This window comes from Camelus ferus, chromosome 20, assembly GCF_009834535.1.
Source record: "Camelus ferus isolate YT-003-E chromosome 20, BCGSAC_Cfer_1.0, whole genome shotgun sequence".
NCBI lineage: Eukaryota > Metazoa > Chordata > Mammalia > Artiodactyla > Camelidae > Camelus > Camelus ferus.
Genome location: NC_045715.1, coordinates 12769161 through 12794452, shown reverse-complemented (window position 1 = coordinate 12794452; position 25292 = coordinate 12769161).

Genomic DNA, 25292 nt, shown 5'->3' with positions numbered 1-25292 from the left:
CAGTTGAAATCATCCCCTTGGCTGGCTTGCTCTCTCTCTCTCCCCTCGCCAACCTCTCTCTATAAGTAGCTACATTGCTTTACTAGCAGCATTACGGTCTCAAGGAAATCAGACTTTCTTACATGGCAACATGCTCTCAAGAGGAAATATTCCAAAAGGGAACCACTTATTTCTAAAGAACCACACTCAAATGCCTCATAGAAGCCCTTCCTTCATGTTCTGTTAATTAAAACCAATTAAAGGGCCAGCCTAGAATCAAGGAGATGGGAAACATTGCCCCTTGACAAGATGTGCAGCGAAGCATTTTCAGCCATCTTTAATCCAATATGGTCAAGTCTGCTAGAGATATTGTAGTGCAATCTTGGTGTTCCTTTTGATTCAACCTCAATATTAGAAGTTATGTGTTAAAGTAGTTTGAGATGAAATTGTCCCACAGTGGGCTTTGATCATCACCCCCCCCCCTCAAAAAAAAACCTCTAGTAGCATGATCATTCTTGTCTACAGATACTCTGAACAAAAATGTCTATTCTACTTGGAGAATATCACTTTCTGAGTTTCAGTTTCCAAAGATAGATGGTAATTCAGAGAGAACAGCCAAACTCAGTAAGTAAGAAGATTAGATATGGAGGATGAGGGAAGGTCGGGGGCCAGGGGAAGTGTGTGGTTGTCAAGATCAAATCCTATGTGTTTTACCTTATGCAGCAGACATAGCTAATAACTCAGATGCTACCTGGGGCCCCAATTATCTTGAAGATTTGAGTGCAATTGCCTTGAACCTCCAATTCCACAGTCTGTACAAGTCCATTGTCCTCAAAAGATTGCTGTAGTTCCTAGGAACATTCCATCCTCTGGCCTTGTTTGTATTCCCTCTCTTCTCTTGCTGTCTCTGCCGTGTTTTATGTCAACCTGGACATGAAATTCAACCTCTCTACTGGTTTATACACACACACACACACACACACACACAAACACATACATACACACACACACACATACACACACACATACATTTACATCCTATACAATATTTCACAATGAAGATGAGGAATAGTTTACATTTTAGAACAAATAGCTTTTATTGAGAATTTCAAATAACTCTTTTCTTAAAATATCCATTGACCTCCATGTCTATCACTATGGAATTTCACTGTCCTTTCAATTCATCTCAATTTCTCTCAATCTTCCTCTTTTCCTTCCTGTATCCCTCTTTTTCTTCCTTCTCACTTACTTTTGCTTCAAGTTCCTCCTCGTTCTTCTTTATTCCCTTCTTTTCCAGGAGAGAAATAACACAGTAGTCCTCTGTACTGGGAACAGATCAAACCTCTCTCCCTCTGAGGTCTTGGTGGCAACTGATGTCCAGGTTCCTTGCCGGGACTGGGAAGCTGGAAAGGATGGTCAAGGCTTGCATCCAAACAAAACCAGTACCGTTCCCAAAAGAATCATGGTAAAGAAAAGTGTTATTACTTTGAAACACGGAGACAAAGACCTCAGAGGGAGGATTCAAGGGAAAGGGGAGATGGCATTCATTCAGTGTAGCCACCTTGAGTGTCAAGTATCTTTAAGACAACCAAGAGGAGAGGCAAATATGGAGGTCTAGAGTTCTAGGTTTGAGCACTAGAAATATTCAAAGGTTTGTGACATCAAAGCCCAAGCAAAGGTCACCATACTATACTCTGGCTCTTTCTTCTAACTTGGAGGGCACTGAGGATCCAAAATGCAAATACAGATAACTCTGGTGCAGAAGTGTCATCATGGCATTCACTGTCTGCAGTTCCTTGAAAGAACAAAGGCTTAAAGGAGAGCTGAGGTGGCAGGACATGTTTTTTCTCACCAAGTTTGGAGATGTGGCTCAATTTCCGTTCCCAAAGTCAGGGGCTCCCTTCTCTCCCACTTAACCAACATTCTCAATAAAGGTCTCACTAACACTCTTAGGTCTCCATGTAGCTCCGTGGAAAGTGGCACAATGGCAGACTTGGTGAATTGCCCTTTACTCAGCATCATATTGCAGGAAGAAATTCTATCATTCTCTTTGTGGTATGTTGCTTAGAGGGTGATTTTAATTAAACTGTAAAATGTCAAATATTAGTATGGAGGAGGGTCAGCCTGCAGGGAGAGGGAATGAGTCAGATTTATTATTCACTGAGCAACAAGCTGGCAGCCCTTCTCTTAGAGAAGATTATAAAAGAAAGCCAAAAGTTTGTATTATATATAAAGCCACTGTCATTTCTCCATTTACCAAGCAAAGTAGGTCCATCAAAGCACACCATAAAACACTTAGGGCCTTACACAGTATTTGTGAAGAGGAAAGCCTGGAGAGGATTTTTCAAGCTCACGTTTGGAGTCTGACAATCAATGGTAGTATTCTCTTAAATGTCATTTCTTGAGATTTTAAAACTATTTGTTTTACAAAATGAAGCAGGATATAAATAATTACAGGAGTATTTCTTTCTTTCTTCCTTTATTTTTTATTGAAGTATAGTCAGTTTACAATGTGTCAATTTCTGGTGTACAGCATAATGTTTCAGTCATATATAAACATATATATATTCATTTTCATATTCTTTTTCATTATAGGTTACTGCAAGATATTGAATACAGTTCCCTGTGCTATACAGAAGAAATTTGTTGTTTCTCTATTTCATATATAGAAGTTAGTATCTGCAAATCTCAGACTTCCAATTTATCCCTTCCCACTCCCTTTTCCCCTTGGTAACCATAAGTTTGTTTTCTATGTCTGTGAGTCTGTTTCTGTTCTGTAAATAAGTTCGTCTTTTTTTTTTTAGATTCCACATATAAGTGATATATGATATTTTTCTTTCTCTTTCTGGCTTATTTCACTTACAATGACAATCTCCAGGCCCATCTATGTTGCTGCAAATGGCATTATTTTACTATTTTTTATGGCTGAGTAGTATTCTATTATATAAATATACCACAGCTTCTTTATCCAGTCCTCTGTTGATGGACATTTAGGTTGTTTCCATGTCTTTGCTATTGTAAACAGTGCTGCTATGAACATTGGGGTGCATGTAGCTTTCTGAATTAGAGTTCCATCTGGATATATGCCCAGGAGTGGGATTGCTGGATCATATGGTAAGTCTATTGTTTAGTATTTTGAGGAACCTCCATACTGTCCTCCATAATGGCTGCACCAAACTACACTCCCACCAACAGTGTAGGAGGGTTAACTTTTCTCCACAGCCTCTCCTGCATTTATCATTTGTGGACTTTTGAATGATGGCCATTCTGACTGATGTGAGGTGGTATCACATTGTCATTTTGACTTGCATTTCTCTGATAATTAGTGACATTGAGCATTTTTTCATGTGCCTATTGGCCATTTGTATGTCTCATTGGAGAATTGATTGTTTAGATCTCCTGCCCATTTTTAGATTGTGGGTTTTTTTTATTATTAAGTTGTATGAGCTGTTTATATATTCTGGAAATTAAGCCCTTGTCAGTCTCATCTTTTGCAAATATTTTCTCCCATTCCATAGGTTGCCCTTTTGTTTTGCTTATGGTTTCCTTTGCTGTACAAAAGCTTATAAGTTTAATTAGGTTCCATTTGTTAAATTTTGCTTTTATTTCTATTGCCTGGGTAGGCTGCCCTAGGAGAACATTGCTAAGATTTATGTCACAGAATGTTTTGCCTGTGTTTTCTCCTAGGAGGTTTATAGTGTCTTGTCTTACGTTTCAGTCTTTAAGCCGTTTTGAGTTTATTTTTGTGTGTGGTGTGAGGGCGTGTTCTAGCTTCATTGATTCACATGCAGCTGTTCAGTTTTCCGAACACCATTTGCTGAAGAGACTATCTTTATCCCATTGAATATTCTTGCCTCCTTTGTCAAAGATTAATTGACCAGAAGTCTGTGGGTTTATCTCTGGGCTCTCTACTACAAGAATCTTTAAATAAGAGCATTGCTTTCTCATAGAGACCCAAGATTTTGGTGAGCTCCTACTTTTAAGATCAGTAGTGAAGGAAAAACCAAACCATAAGGATTTCTAAGTCTTGCTTCAGGAAGCTGCTAGTCACATTATTATTATTTGTCCCTCCCTCTTCTAACTATATTTGCTATAGCTTAGAATTCACTTCTTCCTGGAAGCTTTCTATGCCCCGAGCTGGGTGAGCTGCCCCTCCTATCTACTTTATATCACCGTGTACTTGTGCCCATCAAAGCCCCTATTACACTCTACTGTAATTACCCATTTACCTACCACTCTCCTACTACACGTCCTCCTCCAAAACAAAGACCATGCTTTACCTACCATTGAATCCCCAGCACTTGGCACAGTAGCTAGCACAGGGCAATTACGCAATGTTTGTTGGATTAATTAATCATCTTTCAGTAGCATAATCCTATTAGACCTTGACTACGTCCTTGTGAAGGAGGTCAGAAAGCTGACACGGATTAACTCAGTGACCTGTGTCATTGGCTGAACCATGGCCAGATCTCCTGATTTGTGGCCCACTGGTCTTTACACTACACTGCATCAGTATCAGTAGCACACAGAGTAATCTAGATTCCATTCTGTTCACTTCGTCTTCTGTGCCACAAAAACACAAAGCTCAGGACCTTCAGAATCACAGAGACTCAGCACAGAAAGGGCTCTAGAGGCTTTTGTCACAGTCCAACCCCAGCCTTCCACACAAATGAGACCAATCCAGAGAAAAGTGACTGGCAACAGATCCTGGTCTAGAACTCAGGCCTATCAGTGCCTCTTCATTTGCCTACCTTTGGCAGAAAGGTACAACAGTACAATACTGGATTGATAAATGCACCTTTTTGCCAGATTTGGGCCTTCCTCCCAGGCCTATTAATGATATGCAAACAAGTGAATTTGAAAAAGAACATGATTTTCCATTCATCTTTCTGTTCTGGTTCCACATGCTGCAAATGGAAAGCATTTGGCGGGGGCTACAGAGGTGAGAAGAGATCCATGACGTGCAGTTCTGCACCGCCGCGCAGCAGGCTTGTCAGTAATGTCTTACTTAACATACTGTCACAGAATTTTCCTTCAGTGTCACCTCAATCACTACTGTAACACTCCATAAGAAATAATGCCATCTGTTAAAATACACAAGGCAGGGAAACGCAGCTGCTGTCATCACACAAAGATGGAATTAACCAACACTAAGCAATTACTTTCCTTTTAAATTTCACAATTAGAATTTTAGTCTTGCTTTATTTGTATCACAAAAGTCACCACAACACTGTGCCTGTTGAAGTAACAACACGGCTCCCTTGATGAAAACATGGAGGAGGAGGAGTTTATTTGGGCATAATGGTAATTGTTACTCCATTGCTTTTTTTATAAATATTTTTAAAATTCCATTGGGCAGTGTTAATTATAGGTAGCAGTACTAAGACTAATGGATTTGCATATAGCATTCACACTGTGGCTCTCCTAGTACTCAATTAAAGACAAAAAAAAATTGCCAAGTGAGGTTTATAGCTAATGGAATGATTGTTACGCTACACATTCAAGATCTCTTTTTTCTCTCCTTGGTAGTAGAGGATTTTAAAGGAGAAGGAAGGGACCCAGCTTACAGGAGACAGGTTTCTAATTTGAACAAAGATCAAATTCTGCCTCTCAGCTCTTATTCCATTCATTGGACAGGAGCAGATTGCTGGCTGAATAACAGAAGGGTGGACCTATTCAAAGCCTCACTGCTGAGCTAACTCTTCAAAAAGCTGTAAGAGATCAACAATTGCCTTGGCCATACTCCATTATGAGGATGTCAGCAAGCTGGTGTTCCTCTCTTTGATGCATTTTTTTTTTTTTTGCATGGGAATTATACACTATATTTTCTGGGGGCAGAGAAATAGGCAAAACCTGCCTTAACTGGTTTTCTTAGGGGCGGAGTTCTCTTATAGAGCAGAGCAAAATCAGTAAATGTAACAAAGGGTTAAATTGTCAGCTTTTCTCCAACTTCTGTGGCCTGAATCACCCAATGAGGCCACATATCAATGATGCCACAAGTGTGGAAATATCTAAATACATGTTACTTGGTCCTCAGGAGGAAGCTGCAAATATCCACCCTTCTCATAATGCCTTTAATAACTCTTTAATGTTCAGTATAGTTTCCATCTATTTGCTTTTAATGATCTTTCACAGTTGTCTGGTTCATAAACAAAATGATCCATATACCAGTTCATAGACAGAGAGGCTGTCACACCTCCTGATAGAAACACTTAGTTCCACTTTAAATTCATTCTAAATTCTGCAGTCAAGACACATCTTTATCGCAAAGCTACCTATTAAACAGCATACACTTGGTGCTTTATCACAAATATCTTATAAAATTAGTTATTTTTTAAATCCATATTTGAGCTTGACTTCCCAAAGCCTGCAGATTCTTTCAGGGCTAAGATCATGCCTTATCTTTTCGGACGCCCCATCAGACATAACAACCCAGTGCCATCAGTAAGAAATGCTCAATGTTTATGAACTAGCAGCTTCAGACTTTAAAACTCAGGATGTTTCCACTTTTAAATTATTTATATTAGCCAGTAGGTTTCTCAGTCGGGGTAGGATAGGGAAAGGGTGCCTAGCAAAATCATTCTCACAAGCAAAGTGTGTCTAAATTCATTACTCATATACATGGATTTTGCCTGGCACTACTGCCCAAAATCTTAACAGTTACAATGATGTCTGACATATTGGTACATGAAGAAAACTCAGTTTATCACAGACTGCAAGCCTCCTCAGGCCCTTGAATACAAAGGACCCTATTTAGAAAGAAATTGCAATCTGTACATGTAATTCACAATCAAGGCTCTCAAAGTCACAAAGCAGCAATGACTACATCTCTGATTACTAATTAAACCAGGCACTACCAGCACTCCAGTAAAGACCAACCAGACAGAGGAAGCCCCCGGACCACGCCTGTCTGCATATTACACCACAGCCACATATCCAAACAGCCTTCAGTTTTAAAAGATGCTGTTTCTGTTTGTAGCGTGATTTGTAAAGAGAGAAATGATGATGTGCTAGGCAGTATACTAATCTTTTCAACTGTAGTATTATGTTTAGTTTTGCACTAATAGTATGCATTAATAATGATCTACTTTTTTGTCTTTCCTGGCCAGCGCCAGATCCAAGCCCAGTGTTAAGTCACCATGTTGAGCTCCTGTATTGTATTATCCTTTCTTTTCTGAGCCAAGCTTAAAAGAATATACAGCAGTAATGAAAGAAGCTAAAATGAAAGCAAAGATTATTTTTCCCCATGCAATGTACAAGAAGAGATCTTAGAGGTCTCAGAGAGGAAAATACATACACAATCTGTTCAAACCACCCAATTTCTCATTTCATCCCCTACTCGCCCATCTCCTACTAGCTCTTCATTTTTTAAAAATCCCTTGCCTTTCCTATCTTCCTACTGTTGTTCTCCTTTGGGTCCCATAGACTCACTATATATCCACACCAAGACTCAAGTTCTCACAGACATTTAGCATAATCATTTCACATAACATATGAACATCGCTCAAAGTTGCACATGGGGGGAAAGCATATACAAACCTTTTTCCCCTTGATCCAAAGCAATAATTGGGGAACATCCTCAAAGTGTGAATGAAATAAAATCTTTACCACTTTAGAGTTTCGATTCCCACAGATATAACTACTTTTTGTTTCCATTCCAACAATTTCCCTAAAAATGGACACCTTTACATAAGTGAAAAAGCAGAAAAGAATAAGCTTAAAGACGAGAGGAAGAGATTCAGACTTCAGTTGTAATTCTGCCTCTGTACCCAGGTGTGGTATGAAGTGGTAAATAAGAAACAACTTAGACTAGCTGAAGACTTTAGTGTTAGCTGGAGTCTCACCTACTCCTACACATGAGCACATACCAGATGGTTCCATGGCAGTCAGGAGGCTTGAAATGAAGCTATCATTTAGTCTGCAGCTGGAATACACAGTTTTGCCCACTTTAAAAAGACACTCATTTATTCAGATGGATCCCATATAAAAGGATTAGATCTCATAGGACGTGCAGTTTTACTTTCTTTAAGTTTCTAAAACATTTTAAACCTAGTGAACAACACTCTCACCCCATCCCAGCCAACTCACTTTCAAAACCAAATTTAGATATATTCCATTTGACCGTGCGCATAACAAGATCACTTTAGCCAGTAGAAGATGGAGGATAAGGCAGGCAGTAGGGGATACTGGAAGACCAGTTAGGTGGAAACTGTACTAGATCAGGTGGAAGGTGGTGGTGCCTTGAATTACAGCAGGTGGGTATGACAGTTGATTTGGTATAACAGATCCAGGTTATATATTTTGGAGGTAGAGTCAACAAACTTTCTGATAGCTGTATGAGTTGCAGAAAAAAAGAATTAAGAATGACTTTTTTGGTTTTAAGTTTCAGAGACTAAATAGATGGTGATTGACTTATCTGTCTTATTCAGTTCTTTATCTCCACAGCACCATGCTTGGCTCAGAGAAGGCACTCGGTTGATATTTGTGAAGGGAAGAGAAAGGAGGGTAAGGAAGAGGCGAGGAGAGGGGAGGCGAGGAGAGGGGAGGGGAGGGGAGGGAAGGAGGGAGAGGAGAGAGGAGAGGATTGCCCACACTATACCCTCATCCAAAAGACAACATCACCTTCTTTTGCAAATACCCAACTATTTAAATAGAACAATATGTGAGTTTTTACATATTCCATGTACACTCAGCATACCTTCCGTAAAAGTCAATATAATAAGTATGGTGCCTAATAATAGCTGTAAAGTATTTTGAAATTCCAAAAACTTCCTAAATAACAGAAAGAAGAATTATCCTCAATATTGATTTAGAGTCAAGCACATATTATTTCCTCCTCTACAAAATAATGCTATCCATGCTACATGGTCCTTTCCAGGGTCAATTTTGTTTAACCCAAATATCCACTGTCTGAATATGCCTTAGAATAGTTAGTTTACTGTATCACTAAATTTAGAGGCAGATTATTTTGAAGACTCAGTCTTCAAATTTATCACCTTAGAACTCAGGTAATAGCCAGAAATTTTTACTTGAAAATAAATTTTTTTAGCCTAAATTTCAATAATCACCTTCATTATTCCCTTACTAGAAATCACTGGAATAACCATTAACTCAAATTTTTGTCTTTTCTTTCAATTATGCATAGAAATATAAATGTGAAAATTTGCAGGAGTTGCCATAGTCAAAAGATACCCTATATAGGAAAAGTTTAAATTAACATTAGGACTTAAATATGACATATTTCTAAGTCTACATTTCAAATGGCAAAACAAATAATGGTTTCATGTTGCAAGTAATAGGGTTAAACAATATGTAGGGTGAACCTGAAAAGTCAAGCCAGTCTTTTTTTTTTTTTGAGTAAAGGAAGATTTCTTTAGAGATACATACTGCATAGAGTGTAGGCTGTTTCAAAAGACAAGAGAAAGGCCATGAGGTGTGGGGGTTGTGTGCTCAGGTTAAAGTAAAAGTAGGTACACACTCCACAGAGTGTGGGCCTTCTCCAAAGAGGAGGGAGCAAGAGAGGCGGCCATGAGGTGTGGTGTTGCCAGTTTTTATGGGCTCTGTAGCTTCATATGCTAACAAGTGGGAGGACCATTCCAAGTACCCTGGGGACGGGGCTGGGATTCCCAGGAATTTGGCCACTGCCCACTCTTTGACCTTTTATGATTAGCTTTGGAGCTGTCATGGTGCTTGTGGGAGTGTCATTTACCATGTTAATATTACAATGCGCATATAATGAAACTCAAGGTCTACTAGAAGTCAAATCTCCCACCATCTTGAGCCTCAAAGCCTACTGGGAGTTGAATCCTCCACCATTTTGATGTTAACTGCCGTCATTCCCTGAATGGCTGTGCCCTGCCCCCTCCTCTCCTGTTTCATTCCCCACTCAGAGATTTTACTCCTATAATCTTATGGGGGCGCAGAGGGGCAATGGTCTGTCTTCTGAAATTACTTTCAGGAAAGTTAATCCCGTCTTGATCATCAACCCAACAGGCAAAACATTGTCTGGAAAGTAAAGGAAAGGAGAAGAGGGAGCTGAGGTAGTTTTAAAACCCTGGGAGAGCAGCATGGGGGTGTTATAGCCAGGCCCACACTAAATGTAATTGTGCTGAACAATGCTAGTCAGAGATACAAAGGCTTATTCAATACAGAAGTCCATGAAAGTTCACCATGCTAGTAACAGATATTTAATTTCTTAGTTCCTCAGCGGCAAATTTATTTATTTTTCAATTTTGCCAAGCCCTAAGAGGACACTTAAATGTTAATATCTAATTCAGGGTGATTAAAGAAGAGCAAAATTTGGAAGGGTCACAGCAGAGAGAAACCATCAAGATGTCCTTGGTCCACAAGCACATTGTGTCTGGATACACCATGTCTGCCATCTATCTCCTGCTGTCTCTGCCAGCCAGAGAACAGATCAGCCTGGAGAAACGGGCATGAGCCCGCCTCACAGGAAACCTCTGAAGAAAACCCACAGCATCCTTTTTCCTTTGTCACCATTTCCTCATAAAATAATCTTTCAAAACTCAAACCTTCTAAACATCCAGATTAATCAGGGGAGTTAAGCTGTAACCTCAGACATATGGCTCACTTCCAAGAGTTCATGACAACCACCTCTCATTCACTCCCTGTTTCTTCAGACTCTAAAACCATGACATGATAGATTTTCCAATGGCAAGCTCCAGTGTGACACAGGACAAATTCATGCTGAGCCCTGAGGCTCCTAGTCTTCCGTGTCCTTTTTTACAGTAGACAGAACTGACAGCTTTGAAAGAATGTGCAGGTTCTGTCCTCCTCTGCACAAATGAGGGAAGCTCTCTTTCCAGAAGTCCTAATAGGAAAATGCAAAGTAAATCCAGTGCAGCAGGAACACTGCTTAGCATGTCTATACACACAGCCCCACAGAACAGCCTTGGAAGACTTCTCAGCTACAAAAAGAAAAAAAAAAAAATCAATTCCTTGAGTATCTATGTATATTTACTATCTTAATTTGTCTCTACTTTTCACCAGAATTGTTAAAGTACCTACATCAGCCTATTGGCAATTGATTCTACGACTTGTTCTACACAAGTTCACTTTATGGACTTCTCCGGATGGAATAAAGCAGGTGCTTCATGAAATAGTGTATGATACGGTAGGTACCTAGAACTACACTTTTAAAATGCAGCAAAATAAGTACCCTGTACAATTACTTTCCTTCGTACCATGAAAACGTCATTTATTTTAAATTGACTGATATATGCGCATTATAGGTACCTATTTTTTCCAGTTGGCATAAGAAGAAATATTGGAAAATCTGTAATTTTGGCAAGTGTATATTTTGTTTACAGTTATAGATTACCAGGGTGAGGGGAAGTCTGTTGAGATTGGTGGGTATATTTGGTCCTCCAAAGTTTAGGAGTGAAAATGGCAAAAAATCGCAACAAAGAATCCCAAGGAATATGACTCTGTTTTGCAGCACAGCAAGATTAACCTGTCTGACACAATAGCCCTGGCTGTCATGCTAGGGAGAGGAACATTATTGCTTGCCCTTAGAAAAATACATGAAAAATAGAGGCTTATAAAATAGAATAGTCTGGAAATTTAGAGCTGATTATTATAAGAAATATTTCATATTTTTAATTGAGTAGAAAAAGCAACATGGGTGGCAATTAGAGATTTAGGCTGCAAGAATGCAAAAAGGAAAGAGAAATGGTAGAAGGAGGTATAAGAAAAGCAGTTTTAATAAAGTAAGAGAGAGGGAGGAGGAATTAAGAAGGGGCAGCTTCCTCTCAACCTCGCCTTCTATCACTTTCCAGAGACTGAGGAAGTCAATTATGTGCCCCAGCATCACCTACTGCAATCCTATTCCCTGGCTGACCTTCTCTGAACAACTTCCCTGCAGGATGTCTTGACAAGTCGCCCTGCACATCAGCAGAAAAAACTTCTGCTACCTGTATATCCAGAGAAGCTCATTAAAAACCCACCGAGTGTGGCACGGGGCTGTAAATTACTTTAAAACTCTCAGATTTTTCTCTTCTCTTTCAAAGTATACAGATCAATTATTAAGCTTTGCCACCAAAAAGTAGATCATAATAACTGTTACTATATCACAGTTTCATCAAACTGCCAGTCATTATCCACCACAAAGAAAACAAGTTTATGACCACTCTAAACCAACTGATATCTTGGAAGGAAGTGGGGGTGTGAGGAGAGGGAGGGAGACATGAAAGAGGAAAAAAGATAAAAACTATTTACTGGGTAAATAAAGAAAAATTTAACAACAATTAATGAACCAACATTTACTACACTAATTAATATCTCCTAGAGGGATATAAATGTGTTTGTATCAGTTAAAGACTGTCTTGAAATGACAAGAAAATAGCCACACATCTAACATCAAAAGCATTTCTTTCTCCTTTCTCTTCCTCCTTCACTGTAGTGAGCACATGATGAGCACATGAAGGAAAGTAGAATAATTCATTATTTTGTCTCCCACAGCTTTGTATCTTCAACATTTTTTTGAATAAATACGAAGTCATAAATTAGCTTGTAGCAAAACAGAATTAATTGAATGTCTTAAGTAGGATCATCAAACCAAGGTTTGAGTCAATTTATCTGCCTAAGATTTTGCTAATGTAGTTTCAGCTCATTAGGGCGAGAGTTGATGTTAAGGATGGGATATTATTAGACATAGAAAGGGAAAATTTAAGATCAGGAAAATCTGACTTGCTGTGTTTTCGCAAGAGAATTTCTTGAAGGTTATCTGATGTGTGCTACAAATCATAAAACAACTCCCCTTCAAAAAGTCATCCGTGACTGAAAAAAATGAAGTTGCTTTAATAGAATCTGAAGATGTTTGCACATATAGTGACACTGAGAAGGCCTCTGCCTTTCGTTCTCTCGAAAGCACTTGCCAGAAAATGTCTTAGAAATAATGCGAAAACAATTATGTGTGTGTGTGTGTAACAGCAATACACACACATATATAACAAAATATATTTATGGAAAAGCGAAATATACTCTATGTGCATTATACACACACAGAGAGAGAAAGAGACCTTATTCTGATTGTTTCCTTGGAAAATAAAATTTTCAGGCATCCAAGTGAAACAAGAGTATTTGGGCACAGTAAGAAAGCCACAACAGCAAAGCTGTGGGGGAGGGAGATTTTCCCTGCATTTCTAGTAACAGAATCAATAATAGTCTGTGATTCTTCCAGCAAAAGGCTTCCCCACAGGAGAACTTAAGACAGCCACTGAGCATCCTGCCTGACCCAGGTCAGGCAACAATTGCACAAATGCCCAGTTCTGCTCCATCTCCACATTTCATTAATGTGGGCTCTTTCCTCAGACAAGATAACACGATCTTGGAACTCCTAGCACAATTACTTGTAATATGTCACAATAAACTTAAGGAAACCCAAAATGTTAGATTGAGGCTTAAGTATTATTATTTGGGCCCAAAGACACCGGGTTTATGGGTAGATTTTTTTCAATTGGTTAATCCAAACATTAAAGAATCCATATAAATGGAGCAAAACATCACTAAGGCTACTACAGCTGGAATAAAATATCCAGAAGTAGTGAAAAGTCTGGCTTGGCAGACAAATGAAGTTACTTGCTACACCTGACCAGGGTCAAATTACACAGTCTCTCAGCTTCAGTGTCCTCACCTGCAAAATCCAGAAAATGGCAGCATTCATAATACATACAGGTTTGCTGTGAGGATTAAAACAGACAATGTATTCAAAACACTAAGCACAATGCACATAATAAGCACTTGATACATGTCAGCTTCACTATTTTTATTCATCACTAGATAAATTCTCATCTCTCCTTTCACTTAGCTGTTTAGTATACTATTGAATACGCCCAGTAACTGAACAACTACCTCGCCTTCCTCATGGTTCATAAAACTTAAATGGTTTTAAAAATCAGGTGTAAAAAACTTAACTTGATAGACTTTTAATTTCTCTTCTGCTGGTGCTGAAAAACCAATGGCCAAAGCAGCTCCACACAGCAGAGAGATCGGGGACATGTCCAACTTCACAATACATATACTGTGCACAGCCTCAAACAGTCACAGTTTAAGCGTGCTGAATTTTGCAATCATAAAAATGAAACATCCAAAAATATATATTTGTATATGTATAAACATACATGTGTGTGTATGCATACGTTCCTGTCCTTTGAAAGGCGTTATTCAATCCCTAAGTATGGAATGCTTTATACAGCTCTCACTTTGCACTTTCCTGTAGTATCCTTTTAAAACTGTGTTTTTCATATTTCATATTTTAAAACTGTGTTTTTCATATTTCCTGTTGAGTTGAAATTGTAATTTGTGTGAACCAAAGTTTATTCTCTGGTAAGGGAAAGAGGGTTACTATTTGTCAGAGTTAGAGACGACCTTGCCCACATCGGGGAAACAAAAGATTGTTTATTTGGGGTGAATTTATATTTACAGCCAGCAAAATACTCCTCTGGTGCTTCGGATTCTCCTCTCCGGTACTATGAGAAGGCAACTTTGGTTAGCTGCAATAAGAGCAAATGGGCCTTGGAAATCACCATCACATTAGGCTGCTGTTCAAATAGCTTTTAGGGTTGCGATAATAGGAGGCAGTCCTAATAACTGGTGACTCTGCGAGACCCTGCCCAGAAGGCCTCCAAATGGCAGCACGCAATTTAAATTTTAATCTGGAAACAGTGGAAATGATGAGATTCCAGCTGGGGACCTTCTGGTCTGAGGGCCAGTGTTCAGCCTCCACATTAGCTGCCCCAAAGGTTCGTTGAGTTGATGAGCGAATGCCCCTACTCTTTCCACTCTTTCCTGCTCCATGCCCAATGCCCATCTGATTCCCCAGACAGAAGGAAGTTGCATTTCTCTGCTTCCATAGAGGCTTTGCCGGGGCTGATGAAGCAGTTCCACATTGCTGGGATCCAACCAAACACATCTGTGCTTGACACAAGTGCATGGTATTTTCATCACTCTGACAAGTGATAACTTTCTAAACTTTTTTCCGTCCATGTGCTGGGTGGGCTTTGGGACATACGTATTCACTTTAAGCTTCAAATGAAAGCTGGCAGATGCATGCCATGGGCAGGAGGAAAGCACTTTATTTTTTCCTACAATAAGCAATAACCCTTAGTATAATAACTCAAAACAAGTTAAACAGCTAAAGGGAACATTAGTGGGACCCTGTTGGCATGGAAGGGAACAGCTGGCCATGTTAGTAGTCATTGCACGTCATTACTCGGGAAGTCCGCTTCCAGTTCTGCTACCAGCTTGTATGTCCTGAGTGTGGAGGCAGTGTCATACGACAGATGAGAAAGTGTCATCACAGGACGTTATAGGCAAAACTCTAGATGTTGATATTTGGCAATGCCGGATTTGGTTTCCAATAAGCAGAAAGGAAAAACATCTTACTGACTGAAATAAAGTTGGGAAGAAAATTTTGAAAGCTCCTGTAATCTCTCTCATTTCTCTGCCTATACCATTTTTTAATTGGAAACTTTTTATTCCCAGTGTGTAACAATGACTCCCAAGAATGGCGATTTGTCTCTCAGACTAGGAGTGTGAATCTAACGAAAGGATGAACATTAATACCTGGATGCCTGGAATACTCAGAGTGAAACTCAGCTGCTTCCACTGGGCTCCATTAGGAAACCCATTCCAGTGCCCTAACACCCTCAGCAGCAGAACTAAAAAGTTGTTTTGATTTTTTTTTTAAACCACACACAGGAGCAAATTTCTGCAAGGTGGAAATGGGAATAAAAACCAGTGTTTTGGAATTTTTTCTTTGCAGATAGTCATCAAATGAGGTACAATATTTGCTAACAGAGGGTAATTTGAATTATCCACGGATAGTTCAAAAACACAAAGAGTTCATTACCCAGATATCTCTATTTAAAATAGATTTGCTTTTGTTCATCAGTGCAGTGCACATGGCTGGGAAATGGCAAGTGCCAGGATGAAACTGCTCCTAATTTTCAAAGGAGGCCACCAGCTAATTACGCAGACTGCAGGTGTGAAGAGAGAAGCTCAAAGTAATCAATAGCAGTAATTAATCTGCTAGACTGGAGCTAAAGAGCTAACAGCTGGACATCAGAAATGGACACATGCAACAAGATCAGCAATAATTACCTCTTTAAATATTGAATTTCCATAGCAACAATTAGGCTTATAAATAAAGGCTGGAAACCAAGGCTTAGAGGCATGACACTGCATGGCAAACACAACATTCTCCAAATCAACCCTTTTAATAAAACACCAACAATATGCTTGAGCTAGGTTGACCAGTTTCCAGGGTTGGAAGAGGGTGGATGTAGTTCCTCCAGCCTCAGCTTTCTTGGCAGCCTGTCATTGGCTTTCAGATCTCTGAGTCACAAAGATGGCCCTGGAAGTTTGCTTTGGGCAAGAGAGCAATGCCTTTCCACAGCACCTAGTACCACACAGCTACCAGCTACAAGACACATTTCTCATCTGTGAAATCTGTTCCTTTAAAAACAAAATCACAAAACTTGTAAGCAAAATGTCTAACTAAGGTACTAGAACCATCAGTCTTGAAGAAAGCAAGGGTTTTTTTTTCAAGACCAATATGACAAACAAGAGACCCAGACACTTAGGCTTCTGTGACAATCTTTTGCTTTGTGGAAAGAATAGAGAAAACTTGCTGTTAGTGGGTTTTGCATTATTTGTGAGTCAGTGGGAAAGGAGAGGTTGGTTGTTATTGAATGTGAACTAAGTGCGCGACACTATGGTCTTCATCCATTTGAGCCTACTGTTGTTTTGTTCACTGAAGCAAAAGAGGCATAGGGAGGCTAAAGGCTTGCCAGAGCCTCAAAGCCAACAGATGAGAACTGGGAGGGCCATAATCTGAATTCAATCCTGGGAGTTTTTAACATATTTCAACAAAGCACTCAGACATCCTTGAGAAGTAAATATGTTTTCTAAAACACTTCAAATTATTGTTATGATTTGAAATGCAACTTAAGTTACGCTGCTTGTGTTCTACCAGTGTCACCAAAAAAATCAGTGATAGTTTGATTCCTTGATACATACAAATTATTTAATTCTCTTCCATGCTTTTTCATTTTGATTTTTCTTAATATTTTTTAGTTGAAGTATAGTCAGTTTACAGTGTTGTGTCAATTTCTGGTGTACAGCACGATATTTCAGTCATATATATACAATATTCCTTTTTATATTCTTTTTCATTATAGGTTACTACAAGATATTGAATATAGTTCCCTGTGCTGTACAGCAGAAAGTTGTTGTTTATCTATTTTATATATGGTAGTTAGTATCTGAAAGTAGTTCACAACTTCCATGGCCCTTATTCTAACAAATAAGCATTCCATAGGAAAATATGATGAACAATAATTACCAATTATGTACTTAACTGGCTGACTCTGGAATATGGACTTAGCCAGGCACATTTCATCTTAATCATTATCAGAATAGAGCAGTTTTTCTTCAGATCCCATTCTCTGCCAATTACTGAGCAAGGCACTTTTCATGCATTATCTCATTTAATTCTCATAATACTACAAACTATGTAATATCATTAATACCCATTCACACTTGAGAAAAATGAGGCTCAGAGAGATTAAGCAATATCCCCACAGACATGCCTGTCAGCACAGCTTCCTCTTCTTAGAATTTAGTCAGTCTATCCTCTCTCTGCTTCCATGCTATACCCTTTTATGTTGCCACTTCTTTACTAATTAGGATGACTTTGTACTTTGGATCTAGACTGCTGCACCTTTCTTTATTGCAAGACATCAACTGCTTAAGAAACAAAATATGAAACGAATATGAAGAGGAGCAAACAGCAGAGGTGACATTATTCTGTCCATTCAATAGCATTTGGAGGGAGAACACTTACCACCAAACTCCTCATGTCTCCATAGATGGTGGAGGACTTCCATCCCTCTGTCCAACAAGGAGTAGTTTGTGAAGAACACTTCTGGCCTCACTATATGAGAAGAGAAACAATTTTAGTGACACAAGAATCCAGGTCAAGAGTCACACAGACAAACAGAGAAACAAAAAATGCTGAAGGCAGGTAATGCATCTGGAATATTTCCTTATGGAAAACCCTATCAAGTATTTAGTGGCAGGTGGATTTTGGAAGACAAAAGTAGATCATAATAATACAATATGTAATTTGATCTAAATATGACACTAAGAGAACCTTGTTTTCCATAGAAGTTGAGAAATATTTTGTGTTGTTAAACATTAGAGAGTTCCATTTTTGGAAAAAAAATCAAATCAAAGAAAAGTGAGGAGGGAGGTATAGCTCAGTGGTAGAGTGCATGCCTAGCATGCACAGGATCCTGGGTTCAATCCCCAGTAGCTCCATTAAAAATAAATAAATAAAAATCTAATTACCTCCTCCTCTCCCAACAACAACAACGACAAAAAGTAAGGGTGGGTTTGGCTGCCATCATAACTCCAAAAGGATATGAACTATTGCTGGTGATTCCCTACCCGAGCTGGACACTAGACCAGGGGCTGGTAAACTAGAGCCATGAGTCAAATCTGTGCCTCCTGCCATTTCTTCTTCATTTTACTTTTTATTTCTGTTTTTCTGCTTTTTAATTATGTTTTAAATTTCTTTTTATTGTAGTAAAATAAACATAACAAAAATTCACCATTTAAGCTTCTTCAGTACAATTCAGCGGTATTAAGCACATTCACATTGTTGTGTAATCTCACCACCATCCATCTCCAGAACCTCTTCATCATCCCAAACTGAAGTTTTTTCTCTCTTAAACAATAGCTCCCCATTTTCCCCTTCCCCAGCCTCTGGTAACAAGGATTCTACTTTCCTTCTCTATGAATTTGTAACTCATAGAGTACTCTAGGTACTCATACAAACAGACTCATACAATGTTTGTCCTTTTGTGTCTGGCTTATCTCACTTCTATCATGTTCTCAGTATCCATCTATGTTGTAGCATGTGTCAGAATTTCATTCCTTCTTAAGACGAAATAGTGTTCCATTTCATGCATAGACCACATTTTGCTTATCTGTTCATTTATTGATGAACACTTACACTGCTTCCACCTTTTGGCTATTATGAATAATGCTGCTATGAACATGGATGGACAAGTCCCTGCTTTTGATTCTTTTGGGTACATACCTAGGATGAAATTTCTAGGTCATATGGTAATTCTATGTTTAATTTTTTTTTGAGGAACCTGCTGCCTGTTTTTGTAAATTAAGTTTTATTTGAACACAGCCATGGTCATTTGTTGTGTTGCGTAGGGTTACTTTCAGGCAACAAAGGCAGAGTTGAGTGGTTGTATCAGAGACCTTATGGCCCACAAAATCTGAAATACTTACTATTTGGCCCTTTAGAGAAAAAGTTTGCCAACACCTGCATTAGATATCAAGGCACTTATAAAAATACAGGTTCTAACCTACAGAATGGGAGAAAATATTTGCAAATGATGTGACTGACAAGGGCTTAATTTCCAGTATATATAAACAGCTTGTACAACTTAATAACAAAAAAACAAACAACCTAATCCAAAAATGGGCAGAAGACCTAAACAAGCAATTCTCCAGTGAAGACATATAAATGGCCGATAGGCACATGAAAAAATGCTCAATATTGCTAATTATCAGAGAAATGCAAATCAAAATGACAATGAGGTATCACCTCACACCAGTCAGAATGGCCATTATTCAAGTCCACAAACAATAAATGCTGGAGAGGATATGGAGAAAATGGAACCCTCCTACACTGTTGGTTGGCATGTAGTTTTGTGCAGCCATTATGGAAAACAGTATGGAGATACCTCAAAAGACTAAATAATAGACTTACCATATGATCCAGCAATCCCACTCCTGGGCATATATCTGGAGGGAACTCTATTCAAAAAGATACATACACCTCAATGTTCATAGCAGCACGACTTACAATAGCCAGGACATGGAAACAATCTAAATGTCCATTGACAGATAACTAGATAAAGAAGTTGTATATTTATACAATGGAATCAATGGAATACTACTCAGCCATAAAAAAGAGTAAAATAATGCCATTTGTGCAATGTGGATGGACCTGAAGATCGTCATTCTAAGTGAAGTAAGCCAGAAAGAGGAAGAAAAACACCATATGATATCACTCATAGGTGGAATCTAAAAAAAAAAAAAAAGACACAAATGAACTTCTTTACAAAACAGAAATAGACTCATGGACTTAGAAAATAAACTTGTGATTACCAAGAGGGAAAGGAGTGGGAAGGGATAAATTGGAGTCAGAGATTTGCAGATTCTAGCTACCATTTATAAAATAGATAAACAACACATTTCTTCTGTATAGCACAGGGAACTATATTCAGTATCTTGCAGTAATCTATAATGAAACGGACAAAACATTGTAAACTGACTATGCTTCAATAAAAATATAAAAATAAAATAAAATGATTCTGACATAGCTAGTCTCTGAGTCAGCATTTGGGAACCCCTGAACAAAAACACCTCCAGAAACGAGTACAAATATATCCAATTGCCCTGTTAGCAACTACAGTATTCAGTGAAATCTCAGCATTTAGTAAACTCTGAGTGCATACCCAATCCTTGAAAGCATGTAAATTGAGGACTTAGCAGAAGCTAAGCTTGATTTAAAACTTGTGTCTGAAAGATGAACACTCTGGGAATTGAAGTGAGCCCGATTTTGGACAGATGTATTATAACACGTACAAGAGGAGGTATTTTAATGGCCTCCCTTTTATTGATCCACATAATCAGTGAGCAGAATTTCTTCATCTCAGTAGTCTGCTGTATCTCTTTAACTCAGCATCTCTAAACCTCTGACCTATTGACAGCTTCTCTACTTTTTAGTCTGCGCTGTTTTGTTTTGCTCTGCATTTTCTGACTCTGCTCATTGATTTCACTCTCCTATCTTTCTGGGGATCTTGTGTCTCTCTGTCCATCTTAACATCAGTGTGTGTTCACATTTGAGATCACAGAGGTGAAGCCCTCTATTCTTTTCTCTCCTCTCAGATTTTCTTTCTCAACTCTCTGCATGAGTTCATAGAGAACATTCACACCACTGTGTCCTTGTGAGCCAAATCACACTCAACCCAAACATCACAGTACTAACACATACCACATCCCATTGAAGCAAACACAATTTAACAATAATCTCTTTGTATTATAAAAGTAAATATTCTAGCCCAATCAAAGTCACTCTTATTTCAGGCAACATTCATTATAAATTAATAGTATAAACTAAGAATTTAGATTTTCTTTAGCTATCATTAAATAAGTGAACTGTAGCTATACCTGATTAGGGCTAAAATCTTGGCAACAGCATATAGCCCAAACCAGTAACAATTATAAGAAAAATGTACTTTAATATGCATTTAGTCAAGTTAACAAATATTCAACATGGCACCTCAGGCACTGAAGAGACAGAAACGAACAAAGCATCATCCAGTGATCCTCGGCCTTACTGAGTTTGCTGGGCAATTAGAATGTTAGGAATTTTGACAACATACTAACGGAGCTAAAGCTACCCAGCATACCCGTGGTCATCCTTTATAATTATGTAGATGGTCTGAGTAGAACTATGAACTTCCCTGCCTGTGACTTCTTTCACTGTTCTACAGGGAAGTTCTTACATGCTCCAGAAAGCAAGCCACCTTCCTAGAGTTTCGGCTTGGTGTACTCTATTACCAGTACAGCCAGTTGCACCTACTCTGCACCGATTTATATCAGCTCAATCTTCACCCAACAAACTGCACCAAACAGTATGGGTTCTCAACAGCAGAAATATTCTATACCCTGGTTAAATGTTGTTGGTACACTTATGAAGGGTTTAAGCATTTTACAGAAAAGAAGCAAAGTCTATGTTTCATCTTTTTTTTCCCTTTATGACAAAGGTTCATTTTCTTGAACTTCAGTTATTATTTTAAAATCCTCAAATGCTTCTCTAGTACAGAAGATTGTTCCCAGTGGCACTGATTCCTTGCACTTAAAAAAAAAAAAAACCTTCTTATTCATTCTCAGGTCAGCTGCTATCTGTCTTTCTTTTCAGGTACCATGAAATACTAGAAAATCCATGGGCTCCAAAAAGAGCTCATCACTAATGGGCTGTATGATCCTGAGCAACTTCATTTATTAAACTCTGAGCCCCAGTTTCCTCTCCTATAAAATGTGGGTATTAAAACTTCCTTTGAGAGTTTTTTTTTAAGATTTAAAAATTAGAATTTAAGATGCAAGATGCAGGAATATGCATAAACATGTCCTCAATAAAAAGCAACCATTATCAGTCTTTTTACTAGTCTTGCTCAAATTACCACATTAGTCTCCTCTCTAATCTCTCTATTCATATCCTGCTCCCTTCTGCAGGTAATCCTATTTCAAATCATTATCAACACTGCCAGAGATGTGGCTTTCTACAATATGATTCTGCTTCATTTCCTCCCCTGCCAAAAGTCATTCAGTGGCTCATGAACACTTTATCCCAAATGTATCTCCACTTGCAGTTCCCTGCCAGAAACTGTATTAGCTTCCTATTGCTGCTATAACAAATTACCACGAACTTAGAAGCTTGAAAAACACAAATTTATTATCTCATAGCTATGAAGGTCAGAAGTCTAAAATCAAGGTATTCGCAGGGCTACAGTCTGTTGGCTCTCAGGGGAAATCAGTTATCTTGCCTTTTTGAGCTTCTCGCCACCTGCATTCCTTGGCTCCTGGCCCCTTCCTCTATCTTCAAAGCTGGCAGTGTAGCATTTTCGTATCTGTCTCTGACTCTGACCTCCCTTCTGTCTCCCTCTTTCATTTTAAAGGGTCCTTATGATTACATTGAATTTATCTGTACAATCCAAGATAATCTTCTTACCATAAAGTCTGCTGATTAGTAAACTTAATTTTACCTGCAACTTTAATTTCTCCTTGCCATGCAACATAACATAGCCACAGGCTCCAGGAATTAAGATGTAGACATCTTTGGGGGTGGGGGAGGACATTATTCTGCTTACAACTAAGACCATATTTTCCCTTGTTCTATGCCGTCACACATGCTTTTCCATCAACCTATAATGCTCTTCCCCACCTTCTCCACCTGAGTCAATCTCCTTTCATCTGAGATTCAAATCAAGTATCAGCTCATTCAGTAAGCTTCTATACACCCTAGTCCTATCTAAATTATATTCCTCATTTTTATGCTTACCTAACACTCTATATATTACTCAATAATAGTTCTACTCTTGAAGTCATAACTATTGATTTATTTATGTCAGACATCAGGTGAAAAATTCCGTACGGTGACGGCCTGGGTCATTGTTTCTGGACACCAGCCCCTAGCAGTGTGCGAAAATTAAAACAGGCTCACAGTAAGCGTCTGAGGAAAGAGCAAATGTGCCTTTGGGGGAGGGAAAGAAGTGTCTAGTTATTGCTGTCATTTTATTCTTCATGTTCATTGGTTTGTTTGCATGTTTTTGCTTATTTCCTGATTTTTACCTGAACTATATTTTAGTTCAAGACATCAAACGTGTGGTTACAGAGAGAGTGTGAGTATAAAATAGAAGTTAAAGTCCCCATAACTCTCAACACTAACTTCACCCTGGAGATCACCCGGGGAGCTTCAAAAACAACTGATGGCTTGAACCCAGCCCCAGAGATTCTGACATAATTCTGTAGTATGACCTGGGCATTGGGATTTTTAAACTTCTCAGGAGGTTCCATCATGCAGCTCAGGCTAAGAATCACTGGTTTAGACCTAGTGCTCAAAGATTTCCTATGGAAATCTCAAGAGTAATATCCTATAGTTAAAAATTAACAATATTTGAGCAATACACGAGGGCTGGTTATCAATCAGACATAACATAGCTAATGGCAAATGGTTGTGCAGGCAAACATTTTATTGCACTTTGTTTTATTGTGCTTCACAGATATTGCCTTTTTTTTTTTTTTTTTTTTTTTTTTTTTTACAAATTGGTGATTTATGGCAACCCTGAGTCAAGCAAGTCTATCGGCACCACTTTTCCAGCAGCATTTGCTCAGTGCATGTCTCTGTGTCACATTTTAGTAATTCTCAAAAGAGTTCAAACTTTTTCATTATTATTATATTTGTTATGGTGATCTGTGATCAGTGATCTTTGATGTTACTATTGCAAAAAGATTAAGACTGGCTGAAAGCTCTAATAATAGCATTTTTAGCGATAATATTTTTAAATTAAGGTATGTACATTTTTTAGACATGCTATTTACATTTAATCGACTATAATATAGTGCAAACATAACTTTTATATGCTCTGGAAAACCAAAAAATTCACAAGACTCACTTTATGGTGATTTTCGCTTTATTGTGGTGGTTCTGGAACCGAATCTACAATTTCTCTGAGATATGCCTGTATTCACTGATACGCTATTTGAAAAGAAGAAACACTCTGAATTTGAGCCCATACTCCCTTTTCTGATAGATTCTGTACATTCTCTTGAAGAAAAAGGAAGAAAGGTTTTATGTGTTCTTATTAAGTGGCTTTGTGCTATGAAATAGAAATCATCTCAGCCTCTGAGGAGCTAATTCTCCTGTTGTTGCATGACTGGCTCATTAAACTTTACCATTTGGGCCCTGACTTCCTATGCCTGGACTTAGCCTGGGAGAATATTGGGACTCACCAAAAAGGAAGGCAGGCTGCTGCCTGTGTAAGCTCTCTGAGGCTGTACAAGGCAATGCCTAATTCATGAGGACTCCAGAACCCAGACTTTTGCCAAATCAACTAGTTTTTTTGCCAATCTATCTGTTACCAAACTAAAAGCATCAGTAATGGTTTCTGGGAGAAAAAATATTAAATAAAGCTCAAAATGGTTGAATGCACTACATCTTGCTGAAAGGAAGTTGTCATTCGCAATCAGTGTAACATGCATCAGTGAACACTTCATAACGTCTCCTTTCCCTCCCAACCCCAAATGTTAATGTAGCAGACTACCTACATGGAAAGAAAACATGTTTTCAAAGTTCACACCTGCTTTGTACACTTAAAGGCTTAGTGCAGATTTAAGAGCACAGTCTTTTGGTGTGGTTTATAATATTTGCTAAGATACTGTTTTCTTTGTTTCTTATACCAAAAAGAAAGTAACTTGAAAATATTTTTAAAATATAGAACATGAATCTATTTTTCCAATTATAAATAGATATATAACAAATTGCATGAAATAGAATATTATATTTCATTTATATTTCATTATATAAATTTTTACTACTTTATTTATATAATTTACTTTATTATATAAATTACTACTTTATTATATAAGTTATCTATTCCTGGGTAACAAACTTCTGCAAACTTAGAGGCTTAAAACAGTAC